This window comes from Macaca nemestrina, chromosome 16 (assembly GCF_043159975.1).
Source record: "Macaca nemestrina isolate mMacNem1 chromosome 16, mMacNem.hap1, whole genome shotgun sequence".
Classification (NCBI taxonomy): Eukaryota; Metazoa; Chordata; class Mammalia; order Primates; family Cercopithecidae; genus Macaca; species Macaca nemestrina.
In genome coordinates this window covers 22,524,452-22,540,852 of record NC_092140.1, presented here as the reverse complement: position 1 = coordinate 22,540,852, position 16,401 = coordinate 22,524,452, and the positions used below count along the sequence as shown (strand labels likewise).

The following is a 16,401-nucleotide window of genomic DNA, read 5'->3' as shown; positions in this document are numbered from 1 at the left end:
AGGAAGGGAGGGAGGAAGGGATAGAAGGAGTCTCACATGAGTTTAAGTTTCACTGTTTTTAACCTGTGTTATAATAGGCAATATCAAATATTATATATACAGGAGTGCTGAACTACACCCAGTTCATGTAGGCCTAAAAGAGTACATTTGCAAATTTGGAAACCAGTTGTTAAATACAGGCATGGCCAAAAATTTAATTATATAAACTTACAATTAAATAAATTACAAGATAAGGAAATGAATACTCAAAACTTAATATTTCCCAATTATTTTAATGCATTTCACTATTATCTGTGCTTTTGTAGTTGCTTATATTTATTGCATCTTTACTATAAAAATACTTTATAATGATACCTCTTCCTAACTCTATATCCAGTGACATCAAGTTGGTACTTTGAAACTGGCCATGCGGGAGTATTTATACCATGGAAATCAGCAAATGCAACAAAATAAGTTGCTGTTTTTCAGGGAGGAGGATAGCTGTTGAACATTCACAGGTACACAGTTTTATATAGAGCATAATATGCTACTAAAAGATATGTTTTAAATATATTTTGTCAGGCCGGGCGCGGTGGCTCAAGCCTGTAATCCCAGCACTTTGGGAGGCCGAGACGGGCGGATCACGAGGTCAGGGGATCGAGACCATCCTGGCTAACACAGTGAAACCCCGTCTCTACTAAAAATACAAAAACTTAGCCGGGCGAGGTGGCGGGCGCCTGTAGTCCCAGCTACTCGTGAGGCTGAGGCAGGAGAATGGCGTAAACCCGGGAGGCGGAGCTTGCAGTGAGCTGAGATCCGGCCACTGCACTCCAGCCTGGGTGACAGATCGAGACTCCGTCTCAAAAAAAAAAAAAAAATATTTTGTCATGTTCTTAAGTATCAAAAGTCATATTTGAAGAGTCAATTTTCAAAATGTTTCAAAAAGGTAATTTCTAAATGTGTTACTGCACTGTCCTCAAGAAGAAAGAAGAGTACATTGGCAGACACAATGGGAAATCAACTCAGATTATACAAAGAAATTTAATCTGAAAACCAATGGTCCAGTCACTATGATATTTAAATAAAGTTAAATATGCAATGAATTGTACCACTTAAATGCTGTGGCTAACAGCTGAAAACTCAGCAAAATTTCTAGTGCAATGCACAGATTTTGCAACCTATAGGTATACAATTTTCCACATCAAAAACATTTACAAATGGTGTAATACTCTTATTTTAATAATGGAAGTTATAAAAGCAAAACATTGTGTGCTGGAAAACTCAAGAAATATAAATTCAAAGTTTATTTTGCATTAGATAAGAACTCATGGAAAATAAAGCCTAACCTTCCCAGGCATATGCTATCATTGGGAAATCATCCACTTACATTGGTTGTGGCCTAAAGTCCAGGGTCTTTGACATGTAATCAAAGGTTGATGTCCTTTAAATGCTGTAATCTAATTAAGTAGATGCTCCATTGAAGCATTAGTAGCAGAGTGCCTGTTAAAGTCCAGAGGGACAGTAAAAGATGAACTTAGAGGAAAAAGGAGAGTGGAAGAATAATCATCTGAGATTGGAATATTTGTCTCTTACATAGTCCCTCTCCCCATTCCCAGGTCCTTCTAGCCTTTGTCTATAATGGAGGATAGTGTTTCCTCAAATCTGAGACAATTATCAAATTATCAATTTTAGATACACCATTCGTTCGTGTGGAGCTAATTTTAAGAAATCAGCCAATTAAACTGACACAATGCTTTCTAATAACTTAGAATCTTTGACACTTGTTGAAAAATTTAGACATACATGAATATAACACTTCAAATATCACTCGCATGCACTTGTAAAATGAAAATAGAAATAAAAATAAACTGGCAAAGAAATATACAAACTTCTTTGCAGAATCTTACTCTTTTGGATAATTTCCAACAAAAAGTCATTGATAACTCTGTTTTCCCATAAAGTGTCATCCTCGGTGCCATACAGAGTATTGATTATGCTCTTAAAATATGCCCAAATATTGTCTTTGAGGTCTTCTTTCAAGCTTCCAACATCCTTTCAGTCTTGGTGTAGTGTCTTCTTGATCTTAATTGATTCTGACAATGGAAAAGTTTGGGTAACAGTCAAAAGACATAAACTTTCCTACTAATGCTCTCAAATAGTTTATGATAGAGATATCAAAGTTTTTATTTGCCATATGGTACAGAAGCAACAGACAAGGTCAAGTATGGGCGGGAAATAACATGCCATCATCTCCACCTGATCAGAGTCCACTTTAAGATTCCATCAATCATAAGACATGTCCCAACTTCAGAAAAATTAAAATGTGGAAAATGTGCAGCCTAGACTCAATAAAATTAAGTGTTCAAGCTGCCCCAAGTTAACTTTGTCAAGCTGAGTTAGGAATTTTGACACAATTCTTAAGTCATTAGACTGCTGATTAATTTAATCTGTCTGTCTATGTTACTTTCCCTTTAGTAAGAACCCCTCCTTCCTGCCCTCATAATCCATTACACTGAAGTCACCTACATTGCCCTCTATGCCTAGGTCTAGAGTTTGTAATACCAGCAAATTTTGCTCTCTGAATTTCTCCTCCCTTCATGAAGGATACCTTATAAACCATTTCTCTCAGCAAACGATCCAATATTTCTTTACACCAAGCAGTAAAACACATAATAAAATACTATCCAATTTAAAGGTCTATATCCCTTCTCTAGGACCACAGTATAGACGAGTTTCAGAACTCTTAATTGTTTAAAAAAAGTCATAAAGATACCACAGTACATGTACTATATCCTATGTAACCCCAATGGGGTCTAGAGTGGCACTCTGAAATCAAATGCTAATATTTCTATAGCAAAATGTATAAATAGTAATATTAAAAGGGATAAAGATCCTTGTAAAAGAAAAATCTGGGGCACAATAAAATTTTAAAGAGTTTATTTGAGTAAGAAATAATTCATGAATTGGGGAACACCAGACTAAATGAAGTTTAGTGTTCCAATGACACAGCTTCAGAGGCAAATATTTATAGGGTGAATAAGAAAACTAAACAAGTTATTTGACTAGTGGCAATTACAAAATTGCTTTTTATGGTTTACCTTGTTGGAAAGTCCCTAGTCACATAATCATATGTTAGTTGGCTGCTCATGATTGGCTAAGGTTAAGTTTTGTCTCTGTGTAATATAAGCATTTACCCAAAAAGATCCGAGTTAACTTTTGCTTATGTTTGCAACTTAAGCAAGGCTAAGGCTCTCTTTAAAGCCTTGTTGGTTTTGTTTGGTAAGGCATTCTTCAGGCAGAGTCTCCATTTAATCTTGCTTTGACATTACCAATGACATCCCTTAAATTCAAGCTGGATTTTGCCACCAAATTAGACCAGATGAGGTGAATTTTGCTGCCAAGTAGGTTACACAAATCTATGACTTTTCCAAGCTAATGGGATTCGGAATTGCAGATACGGTGTTGTGGACATATATTAGGCATAAAGAATCTAGGTTGTGCATAGAGTTTAAGACATGAGCAAAAAGTGAATTACATTTTAGAAAGATGGAGAAAGCACTAGTTTTTCTCAGTTCCCCAGTAACTGCATCACATTTGGAGAAATGGACAATATCCACACCTAAGGTTCACCTAGTTGTTCTAAAAAGTTTCCTCACCGCATTATCTTCCTCCTTAAATATCCTTACCTCAGCAATGGCATCATGTACCATCAATTGCTCAAACCAACCACTGCATAGTTGTCCTTGGTTCCATTTTGATCCCTCCTCATATAACCTATCATGAAGTCTATCAATTCTGCTTCCAGAGTATTCTCTTCAATGTCATAGGACCTATAACATCCTCTCCATTTCTGTAGCTACTACCTCAGTCCAAGCCCATCATGTCTTCCCTAAATTAAAAGAACTTCCTAATTAGTCTTCTGTTTACATCCTTATCTCCCTGCTGCCATTCTGCATGTAGCAACCAGGGTCATTGTTCAGGCAAAAATCAGATGATCTCATTCCCCTGTTTAAAAATTTCAAAACTCTTAAAATGACTAAAAAGGCTTTTAATGACCCACCCTTTTCCTCCCACTCTCCCTTCACTTACTGCACTTTAGTTGCTCTCATCCGCTTTCTTTCTTTTTGGCAAATAAGTAAGCTCCTTCTTCCTTTAGAGTCTTTTGCGTTTCCTGCTTCCTCAAGGACACAGCTGGAAACATTCATTTCCAACCTTTGCCTTGCTGGTTTCTTCTGGGTCTTTAGTTGTCAGTGAAGACATAAATCCCTCAGCCATGACTTCTCTGGTTTCCAAACTAAAGTACATTTAATTCCCAAACCCTCAAGGCAAGACCCTAGTTGATTTTCTTCAAAGTATTTGTTATTATTTGAAGTTATATTGATGAATTGTTTGCTGAGTTATTTATTGATCTGTCTCTGTCTTCTAAAATGTAAGCTCCATACAGGCAAGGACTGTTCACGAGTACATCTCTGCTGCCCAGAACATTGTCTGGCACACAGCAGAGGCTCACTGAATGTATTCCAAGCATAGAGTTAAAGTCAAGTAACTGATAGTTTAACATACTCATTTTATTATTGCAGTCATTCACATTACTTGTGTTCCTGGTCCATCTAGGTTGTGCTCAAATTAGAGTGGTCTGTGGATATTGCAGAGAATAATGATGCGTCTGGAATACGAGGCACAATTTTTATGTCTGGTATTTTTTTGTTGTTGTTAGTTTGATATTTTGCCTACCTAAATCAGTACTGTGGGTCTAAAACTTGGATTACATTTAATGAGGGTTTGTATAAGAACTATATGTATATGTGCGTGTGTGTGTGTATCTATCTATCTATCAATAGATAGATAGATAGATAGATAGATAGATAGATAGATAGATAATTCTAAAAAATATTTTATCCTTTTAATCCTCTGAAGAGAATAAGTGACTTGCCCATAGCTAAAGCGCAATCACACTTAGTTTAAATTCCACATTCTTCAGAGTACAAACGTAAGGAAATGAATGTAATTATTCATTTTTAAACAAATTTAACCTTCTGTATGTAGATGATTTAAATGCAATTTTGGAAATAATGCTATTCTATAGTAAATGAAAATAAGTAGTTATTTTAGCTCTATGGATTTTGAAGAACATGGAGAAAGAAGAATTTATTGTGTCTTTATATCAGAAACAGTATCTTCTTTGTGGAAAAGCTCTAGAAGCTGGAGTCTCCAGATTTATTTCCTGCTACTCTCAGAGAAGATTTAAATAAAGTAAGAAAATCCCCTCATGAAAATAGCCTGGTTTACAAGGCTATCATTTGGAAAAGAACACCAAAAATCTGCCTTCCCCTACATTCTTGACCTCAAGGAAGATGTATTTTCAGTATAAAATTTAATGTTCTGGTTTAAAATGTGTAGGAATATTAACCTTCTTTTGGTGAAGAAAGTCCAGATTATCTATCAGGAGAAAACAATCTTATGTAATCCAATTGAAACTATAAGACGAAGATGTTTTGCAAACAAATTGCTAATATGTAAGTCATTTGGCTAGACCAACAGGGTGACCTTTCAAGCTATCTCATGGGCTATTTATGCACTTATTTAAAGACCACCCTGCTATGTTGAGTGAAATAACATTTTCTTTGTCTTATTTTCTCATTTATTTGTTATGTTGCAATAAAGTGTATGTTTCCTTAAAAACAACACTCACACACCAAGAAATAGAATTTTAAATCAAAAAGTTGTCTTGAGGTTTATTTTCAACTCTTCTTGTCAACACTTCTCAATGCTAACTAGATTTAGTGAAACCGCTTTCATAAGCGTGTGAAGACCTTTTCAGCGACGACTATCCCAGCTAATATTAACCACAAAGTCTGGGGTGTGATTGTAAATGACTTTTCATACGCCAAAAGTATTTTGTTGTTTGAACTGGCAAATAACAAATTCTATATATTTATTGTGTATTACGTACATGTTGTTTTGAAATATGCATACATTATGGAATGGCTACATAGAGCTAATTAACATATGTATTATCTCACATACTTATTTTTTTTTTGTGGTCAGAACACTTAAAATCTACTCTCATGGATTTTCAATAATACAATACATTGTTACTAACTGTAGACACCATGTGACAGTACGTCTCTTGAACTTATTCCTTCTAAATGAAATTTTGTGTCCTTTGACCCATATCTCCTCTACCCCTGCCTCCAGCCCCTGGTAACTACCGTTCTACTCTCTACTTTCAAATTCTTCTCTTATTGCTGGCTTTACACAATGACTGTAATCATTCCAAGAAGCGACCTCAAAGAAGCCATTTCCAAAAACATCATTTCCTAAACTAATTTTAAAATAAAATTGCTGTAAGTTACTAAAAAAGAAACAATATATGCTAAGTATATAAAATTTAGGGCTGGAGAAATGTTATTCAAAACCTTTCTCTCTTCATATTTATTTAAGAAATTATATAATGTCAAAGAATATTAATTTTTTGAAAGACACAAAAGACAGACATCTAAACCATCCAGATATAATATAATCATGATCATGTAAAAATTATTGTAACCATAGAGAAGAAAAAAAACCCCATACTTGTAAGTTCTTTAATGGTTGTACTGACTTTATTTATATAATGATGGCATCATACATCTTTCACTGTATATTATTTCAGTGACTTTCAGTAACTTGATTTTAAAGGATCTTTGTTGCCCTATTTCTCAGTCTTCTTCAAGGCCAGTACACATTGGAGGGAAAGCTATTTTTGCAAGAGGTGCAGTTTGTGACTGATATATGGAGACAAATCAGCCTGAATGGGGCTTATTTTGAGTCCAAGCCTATTGACTGAAAGAGAGAGGGCTGGAATTTAACCAGCATCTGCCATAAACTAGGCTATGTCTTTTATCAGCATATCAAGAAATAAGCTTGGATGCTCAACTCCTTAAGTTCCTCTACAGAGAGGGAACCAGTGACGTTCCTCACTGCATTTAATCTCATTAATAATAATCTCCTGTTTGTTAAGTTCTGTTATAGACCTCATGTTACACATAAAGATACTGAGATTCAAACATCCAGTCCGTGGCAGGCAAGGGTTTAAATCAAAGGACTCTGGTTGCAGGCTCATTCTATTTGTCATACTTCCTGGAGAGGGAGGTTGACTCACGCCTATAATCATAGAACTTGGGGATCACGCCTATAATCATAGCCAAGGTAGGGCCAGCCACTTGAACCCAGAAGTTCCAGACCACCCTGGGGAACATGATGAAACCCCATCTCTACAAAAAAAAAAAACACAAAAAGTAGCTGGGTGTGGTGGCATGCCTGTGGTCCCAGCTACAAGGGAAGCTGGGAGGACACCTTGAACCTTGGAGACTGAGGCTGCAGTGAGCCAGGATTGCAACACTGCACTCCAGTGTGGGCAACAGAGTGAGACTCAGTCTCAAAATAAATAAAATAAAAATAAAATAAAATAAATATTTCCTTTCCAAGCACTAGAGAACTGAGAGATTGGTCGAGAGAGTTAAAAAGGGCCAAAGCAGTGATTTTCAACATTTTATGAATAAATGATGAAATCTGTGTGTGTGTGTGCATGCATGCATGTGTACAGAAAGAGCACATGAAGACAGACAGAGATGTACAGATGGTTTTGGTAGAAAACACCAAGCCTTAAGAACAAGTGTAAAAAATGTAAATATAAAGATTAAGGAACAGAGGATTAATACCATGATTGCCTATTCAGAAAAGAAGATTTTTGTCCTGAAAATTTCATTACTGGAAATCATTTCTCCAAAAGCATTTAGATCGTCCTTTATTCATATTAAGAGGAATTAATTGCTTTCCATTTCAATTTATTTTTTCTTCAAGTTAGTCAGTTTTTTCCCTAGTATTATAGATTCATGCTTCATAGACAAGATTAACTTTTTAAAAAAAGTTTAACAACAAGGAGGGTATGAAAGGATTAAGAGCTTGAACTTTTTCCTTTAGATTTCTTGGATTCAAATCAACTGTACCTCAGATTTCATATTTTTCTCCTGTAAAATGAAAGTTGTAATGATTAAATGAGAAGATAAAAATAAAGCACTTAAGATACCTGATAAACATTAAATTACAGCTCTTACATCGAAATAACATGCAGAAGTGAGCATTTAAATGTCTTAGATAACAAAGATGCTTCCATTATCAACAATTCATACTAGACCTGCATTGGATTGTTGAATCAATTATCCAGTGAATAAAGTATTGATTGCCAGTCTCTCTAAATGTCCAAATAATAACGGATTGTTAAAAAATTAATCATATTCTATGGGCACAAATGCTCTTTGCCTCTCTATCTTAAAACCACACACTAAACCACTCATGAATCACTTGAATCAGTCATTTGGAAGTGTCAAACCAGCATAACACAATCTAACAGTGTTCCTAATGTTACATCTTAAAAGATTTATCCACAAACAGGCAACACAGAATCATGACAAGCATTTTCCTTTTTGTACATAAAGTATGGGTATTTTGAGAATTTGAGAAGAACTATAAGTAGAGCATTTTGCTTCTCATATTACTGGTTTAGTGATGGCTAGGCTAAGGACAATAGGGTTGAACAATTTATGCCCAGGATCTCAAGAATAAAACTGTATTGTCCCAAGTGGTAGCCCCAAAGCAGTTAGCAATTAGAGTTCTGAGCCTAGGGTTCTTTCTCTGCTTTCTAACCTCTTGCTGTTATTTGCCTGAGAGTGCTCAAGTCTGCTGATGACTGGGCACATCAAGTTTGAATGAATATGTGGCAGACTCCATTCCTGAAACCTGTGGCATCTGGGTGGAATCCGGATTGCCAACATGGCTCAGCTGATTGTGCACGTGCCTTATGTAATCTGATGGACTTCACATTACAATGTAACTATTGTAACATGTACCTGTGTTCCTCGCTCTGTGTGATTAACTCAATCCTGAGAAGAGTTGAGTTTGTTCACAGTTGTCAGTAATAAAGGAGTTACTTTAAGTGCTTAAAGGGATTTCTGAGACCATATGTATGGTAACATAATGTCATATTGATGAAGTAGAGACTTTGACTCATGTATGGATACCTAGGATGGGGCATAGACAAGGGCTCAATAACTATCTGTTGCTTGATGACTGAGTGAAGAAATGTATAAGGCAAAGCCTGGAAGTGAATGAGTGAGGCAGGAAAAAGAAAAAATCTGGGTGTAGGTGGAAAGAAAGAAAGAAAGAATTAGGTACCTGTTAGATTAGTAGATCAATATGTTGTCAAAAGTTACAGAAAATTAAATACTCAACAAATTCCACACACATTTACAGCCACCTTCATGCGTTAGTTCACTGTTTCCCACATATCAGTCATTTGTTTAGTTCCTTCACAGTTTGTCATATTGAGGCAATGCCTACCTCTTATTTTCCTTTAAATGAAGCTTCAATCATTAAAACGTGGCCCATTCTACACAGTATCACCCGCTAGATGATGGGTTTGGTGCTCTCAGTGCTCCTTATATTTTCTTTCTTATTTATTTATTTATTTATTTATTTATTTATTTATTTATTTATTTTTGAGGCAGCGTTTCGCTCTTGTGGCCTAGGCTGGAGTGCAATGGTGCGATCTCGGTTCACTGCAACCTCTGCCTGCTGGGTTCAAACAATTCTCCTGCCTCAGCCTCCCAAGTGGCTGGGACCTGCCACCACACCTGGCTAATTTTTTGTATTTTTAGTAGAGACGGGTTTTCGCCATATTGGCCAGGCTGGTTTTGAACTCCTGACCTCAAGTGATTCTCCTGCCTTGGCCTCCAAAAGTGCTGGGATTACAAGCGTGAGGCCCCCTGGCCACTTCTCATACTTTGATGTCAGCTCAAATCACCTGGGATAAAGTTAAAATGATTCTGATGCCATCAGTCTGGGTTGGGGCCATTTCTGCATCTCTCACAAGTTCTCAGATGAGTCTGAGAACCACATTATGAATATCAAGATGCTACATACATATTCTGATAAACACTTAAATACTTAACTAGCAACATTTTAAAATTTATCTTCGTATCAAGTAAAATTGTTTCATATACCCCATCAGTGGTAAATTGAATGATATAAATATAAACACTCTACTGAGTTAAAAAAAAATAAATTTCCTTTGCTTTCTGGGAATTCACTGCCAAGAAGAAAGATAATTATGTAAGAAACCAAAGTAACATGTGCTATGGGCTATTCTAGAGCTCTGTACAAAATGCTCTGAGAAAATCCTAGAAATTTGGGGAAGACCATAGAAAGAGTAAAAAGTGTGTCTCTGAGCACGAAAATAATGGTGGGATGTCTTTTGGTAGGCAGGAACTAGTTGGAGGGGTAAGAGGGTCAGGAAAGCCCAGAACCTGGGCTGTCTTCTGCCTGCCCCTACAGTTGTGAAGACTGTGCCCCATGCAATGGAACCCAGCCAGGGGCTGCATGGGTGTGCCACTTGTCCATTTCTGCAGACCTTCGCAGGACTGCATTGGCCTGTGTATTAGTCTGTTTTCACACTGCTGATAAAGACATACCCAAGACTGGGAAGAAAAAGAGGTTTAATGGACTCATAGTTCCACATGGCTGGGGAGGCCTCACAATCATGGCGGAATGCAAGGAGGAGCAAGTCACATCTCACATGGATGGCAGCAGGCAAAGAGAGAGATGGGCAGGGAAATTCCACCTTATAAAACCATCAGATCTCATGAGACTTGTTCACTATCATGAGAATAGCACTGAAAGACCTGCCCCTATGATTCAGTTACCTCCCACTGGGTCCCTCCCACAATATCTGGGAATTCAAGATGAGATTTGGGTGGGGACATTTGGAAGGGGGCATCATTTTGGTATCACCCATTCACAGATGGAGAAACGGTAGCTTTTTCAGCATTTATCTTCCTGGAAGAGGCTCCCTCTTTTTATTTATCTTCCTGGAGGGGCATTTTGATTCTAATTTGCACAGACATCATACAGCTGCTTCCCTGAACTATTTCCTTAGTACCAAAAGACATCCCATCCTTATTTAGTGCCACACACCGTGAATTATTTGCATAATTTCTTGGCAAATGGGTTTCAATTATCTTCTCGTTTCCCAACTTTCTATCCCATTAGTAGAAGGTAAGAGGATGGATTTAGGAAAGGAGAGGAGAGGATGAGAAAGCCCTAGTTCCAGCTCTCAGAGATTCCTGGCCTTTCTTCAGTATTCTATTTACCCTCTGTCACAGGCAGGATAATGGTCCCCAGAGATATTCATGTTCTAATCTCCTGAACCTGTAAATATGTTGTGTTACATGATGAAGGAGAATTAAGGCTGAAAATGGAATTAATGTTATTAACCAACTTTAAAATAGGGAGAGTATCTTGGAATATCCAGGTGGACCAGCTATAATCACAAGGTCCCTTAAAAGTGGAAGAAGTCTCAAACTGCCAGCCTCAAGCAATTTTCCCAGCTTAGCCTTCCAAAGTGCTGGGATTGCAGATGTAAGGCACTGCACCTGGACTAAGATAAATCACTATAAAGTATAATCTTTAAAAAAAAAAAAGTCTGTGTGGATAGATAGATAGATAGATAGATAAAGATATATATATAAAGAATTTTCCAATTTTCTTTCTCAGAGAGAAAACTAGCAATTATTATTTCAAGTGTATTTTATTAGCCTATATTTATGTGTTAATTTGAAAAAATAACAGCTTGAGTTCAAGCTGGTATCAGTTTTTGTTAAATTCCTACAAATAAGGCAATAATTTAACCAGATATCATAATCACTTATAAAAACAAAATATTTTGCCATTAGAGGCCTGCACACACCCTCAGTGATATGCCCAACAACTTCTTGAATATTTTCTTCAACACCTAAAATTAATTACTACACAATTATAATTTGTTTCCATATTATACCTTGCTTCATATAAGTTCAAAAAATTATCAAACAATTATACATATGATTAATAGCACTAACAACATTTAAAAAATAACCATAACAATATTTCAGTAAGTTCAATACCTTTTGAGACATTATTAATTGTGTCAGTAACATATACTAATGGTGATAATACCTAGTATGTGTCTAGAAAGCCGGCTTGTTAATTTATTTGGCTTACAGTTAATAAAATGAACATTATTTATTTGGGGGAACAAAGCGGGAGAGGGAAGCAGGAGAGGAGGTCAAATGGTGTGATATGAGAAGGACTCCACACTCCTGGCTGGGGGAAGGGGCCATAAGCCAAAGACTGCAAGCAGCCTCCAGAAGCTAGGAAAGAGTAGGAAGTGGATTTTCTCCTAGAACAGTGGTCCCCAGCCTTTTTGGCACCAGGGACCAGTTTTGTGCAAAACAATTCTTCCACGGACTGTGGAGGGTGGATGGTTTCAGGATAGTTCAAGCACATTACATTTACTGTGCACTTTATTTCCATTATTATTATGTTGTAATATATAAAGAAATGATTATACAATTCACCACAAAGTATAATCAGTGGGAGCCCTGAGTTTGTGTTCCTGCAACTAGACGGTCCCATGGGACCGTCACAGATGGGAGACAGTGATGGGAGACAGTGACAGATCATCAGACATTAGATTCTCATAAGGAGTGTGCAACCTAGATCCTCACAGATGCAGTTCACAATGGGATTTGGGCTCTTACGAGAATCTAATGCTGTTGCTGATGTGACAGGAGGCGGAGCTCAGGCGGTAATGCCAGCGGAGCAATGGGGGAGCAGCCTACAGTACAGGTGAAGCTTCTCACCTGCCCGCCGCTCACCTGCTGCTGTGCAGTACCAGACCGTGGCCCTGGGGGTTGAGGACCCCTGTCCTAGAACCTCCAGAAGTAACGCAGCCCCGACCACACCTTGATTTTAGCCCAGTCAGACACACATCAAACTTCTGGCCTGTAGAACTATAAGATAATAAGTTTGTGTTGCTTTAAGCCACTAAATGTGTGGTAATTCAGAACAGCAGCAATAGGAAACCAACATGACCTCTCGAGACCCAGAGACCCCTCTGGTTTGCCTCTTTCTGTTTCCAGGATGCTGCTTTTTTCTGGCTACATCTCCTACTTTTCCTTCACAGTCTCTTTTCCTGGCTTCTCTTTATCTCTAAAAATTGGTTCTTCTCCAGATTATGCAGTTACTTCCCTTTTCTCACTCTACAGGAATCACAAATTTGCTGAACACAGCCCAGATTCAGATTTCAGATATGTTTTCCTTGGCCTACAGGGTGTTTTTTCACAAGCCAAAGTGAAATGCATTTAGGTGAAGCATGCGTCCTCTAGATTTCCATAACTCACACTACTCCATACTGTATTTTACCTGGCCTTCTTCCCTCATTTACATTATTTGCTTTGTCCCTAAACATTTTGAGTTGAGGATTCTTCTTCTACAACATACATATGTAATGAGATGTCAAGATGTTACTTTGAAAAGGATTCACGAATCACATAAGTTCAGGAAATGCCAAGTTAGACAAAGGTGGGTTGTTATATGTCAAGAATTAGGAGCCTCGATTATGCTAATTATCATATATCTGCATAGATAGAGTACAGGCACGCACACAGTATGCAGCTGTATATAGCATTCAGCATATCCCAAACTTGTATCCCTATGGAACTTTAACTAGTGTGGCATCTTTAGGTTGGATGCTCCAACTGTACACATTGAGATATGTTGTTTAATACTCTCTTTTCATCTGTTTCCATTACTGCAATCATCACCCACATCTTGATGAATTCCCAAAGCTATAAATAAAGCCAGCACTTACAAAGCATGAACTGCATGGTACATACTGTTGTAAGTACTTTCATACATATAAGATGACTTACAACACTGATATGATTGATAGTAGACACTGTTTTTATTCTTATTTTACAGGTGAAGAAACAACTGAGGCCTAGATAACTTATGCGTACAATGCTACGCAGCTAGAAAGCTACAAAGCTGAAGTTTGAACGCAACTCATCTTCATCTTGGTCCAGACTCTATGCGCAGAAGTACCCATACATCCGGCACTCACCTTGCTCTTGAGCAAAAGGTACGTGTCCAACTTAAGAAAGCGTTTACTACTAGAGATCACTGAAAAAATCATAAGTCATCTTAATCAGGTTGAATGCACTGCCCCAGAGATGTTCAAGAAGAGGTTCAACGACTTCTTAGGAGAGAGTTTTTTGAGAGGCACAAACATTGAAGACATCAAATCCAATCATAAAGTCCTTCCAAACGGGAGATTGTAAAAGGATATAAAGGTCTATTCTGGGTGGGAGGATAACATGGGCAAAGGTAATGACTGTCTGGGAGGAGCAGAACAGTCTGGCTGTCATGAGAAATTCATGGAGAAGAGCAGTTCCCAGTAATGCTGCAAAGATCGGCTAGAATCAGATTGTGAGAGGCCTTGAATGTCAGCAAAATCGGGGTTTGGTCTGAATCCTCTTAATCCTTTAACTGATGGGAAGTGCTAAAGAGTTTCTCCTCGGGAAAGTGATAAAGTGTTGCCTTTTTTTTTTTTTCTGGTTTGGAGTTTTTTGTTTTGTTTTGTTTTGTTTCCGATGCAAAGGGTATGAAGGAAATTAATCAGAGGACAGTCTTGATCTGAAGAATGACTCAGTCAAACCTCTTTCGAATCTTCTCTTCCTCCCACTGCCCACAAGGTGGCACCAGAACTCAAAATCAGGACTCCCTGGAAGGTTGTCTCACTGTTCCAAGCCTTTACTGTAGGATGACTCCTATGAAGATACTTGTGAGGTGAACATGTCAAAATATATTTTTATTACCAATTTCTAATCAGCCTCTTCATTCACTCTGGGGTATTTGTACAGGAGTTAACAATTTTCAGCTTAACCGACTGCAACGTTCTGAGGAACTTCTGGGGACGGTGCCAGTTTAAGAGACTGTTGTAGGCCGGGCGCGGTGGCTCAAGCCTGTAATCCCAGCACTTTGGGAGGCCGAGACGGGCGGATCACGAGGTCAGGAGATCGAGACCATCCTGGCTAACACGGTGAAACCCCATCTCTACTAAAAAATACAAAAAACTAGCCGGGCGAGGTGGCGGGCGCCTGTAGTCCCAGCTACTGGGGAGGCTGAGGCAGGAGAATGGCGTAAACCCGGGAGGTGGAGCTTGTAGTGAGCTGAGATCCGGCCACTGCACCCCAGCCTGGGCGACAGAGCAAGACTCCGTCTCAAAAAAAAAAAAAAAAAAAAAAAAGAGACTGTTGTAGACCAAAATCATAAACAACACATCCTACAGAAAATGCTAATGACCAGCTGGAAGTTGATACAGTGGAATTTGTTCCACCCTCGATGACTTCCAGAAGCGGGGAGCTGTTCTAGTTCACAAGACGGAGAGGCTTTTCAGGTGGCTGGTTAAATTACCTCTTTGACACTTAACTCTAGTTAGGATGTGGAAGGAGATGAAAGGCTGAGCCAACTTATTACCTACTTCTTCAGGAAAGAAATGTGAGAGTACAGCTCTGTGTCCCTCTTTCCTTCCGAGTGCCCTTTCACGCTATCAACTAGTTTACACTGCTGAGGGCTCGCTCCTTTACATATCTCTTAAGCAAAATTTTTTTCTTAATGTCACAGTTCTGCTTTTGTTTTGTCTTTTTTAAAAAAAAAAATAATGAGAGAGAAGTAGGCTTTCAATTTGCTGGAAAGTTTCTGTTCTCACCAATCTCTATAAAAAGCAATCATACTTGGTCACTTGTAAATATGCCTAGTACACGTATCAGGATTCCTATTTTAAACATCTAAGACTAGTTCATATGATTCGAAATTTCAAAAGGCAAAATGGTCTAGCACTCAAATCACAGGTAAGTGGGCACATGGCATTTTTCCCTAAATCCTTCAAACTGAAATTTGAGGAGGAAATACAAAGTTCGTGAGCGTGTGACAAAGCAGGTATTGTTTAAAGATAAAGGGGCTTTTGTCTAAATACCATGGTCTCAATTTCCCAAGTTCTAGAGAAAAAGAAAAAAAAAAATGTATATACTCTTTAATTTTGTTTACTTGAAATTCTTATGTTTTAGTTTTTCCAAACCTGTCTCTTCTAAAATGGGCAGCAGAAAAGTGAGGCTAATATAGATGATAGACTGATGGACTTGGATAAATAATTAATGGCCTGGAGTAATTAGCTGGAAGATGTTTAATCATTAATTTGTCTGAGTCATCAGAAGCATTTGAGCTTACCGATAAAATATTCCACTAATCATGAGTGTGTATATTTTGTCAAGATGGAAATTAATATGAGATGAGAATTAGCACTTTGAAAAATTAAAATACGGGACAAGTCTATTTGGTCTACTCTTTGTTTGTTAAAGATAAATGAAATTTTGTTTTCCTTTATTGTACCTAATGAGAAAAAAAGGTACATAAATTATATCTGTACATATAACCAAGAAGTCAAACTTTTTGGTTAGAGAGGCAAAGTAGCTGGCAAGCTTTGTCTTTCTTTAGGGACTTATT

The 16,401-nt window shown here is 37.7% G+C and overlaps 2 long non-coding RNA genes across 3 annotated transcripts in view; both read right to left on the bottom strand.

Annotated features, from left to right (window-relative positions):
• The window catches only part of LOC105477168 (uncharacterized), a 143,758-nt gene that overhangs the window by 29,018 nt on the left and 98,339 nt on the right, over positions 1-16,401 (bottom strand). For both annotated transcript variants that reach the window (XR_011614680.1, XR_984510.3), the window contains exons 2-3: positions 1,887-2,072; positions 1,367-1,479 (exon numbers count right to left, since the gene is read on the bottom strand). This is a non-coding gene — a long non-coding RNA (uncharacterized lncRNA). The remainder of the gene's footprint in view (positions 1-1,366; positions 1,480-1,886; positions 2,073-16,401) is intronic.
• Positions 7,753-16,401, bottom strand: part of LOC105477162 (uncharacterized) — an 85,161-nt gene continuing 76,512 nt past the window's right edge. The window contains exons 3-4 of the long non-coding RNA XR_984509.3: positions 11,297-11,482; positions 7,753-7,991 (exon numbers count right to left, since the gene is read on the bottom strand). This is a non-coding gene — a long non-coding RNA (uncharacterized lncRNA). The remainder of the gene's footprint in view (positions 7,992-11,296; positions 11,483-16,401) is intronic.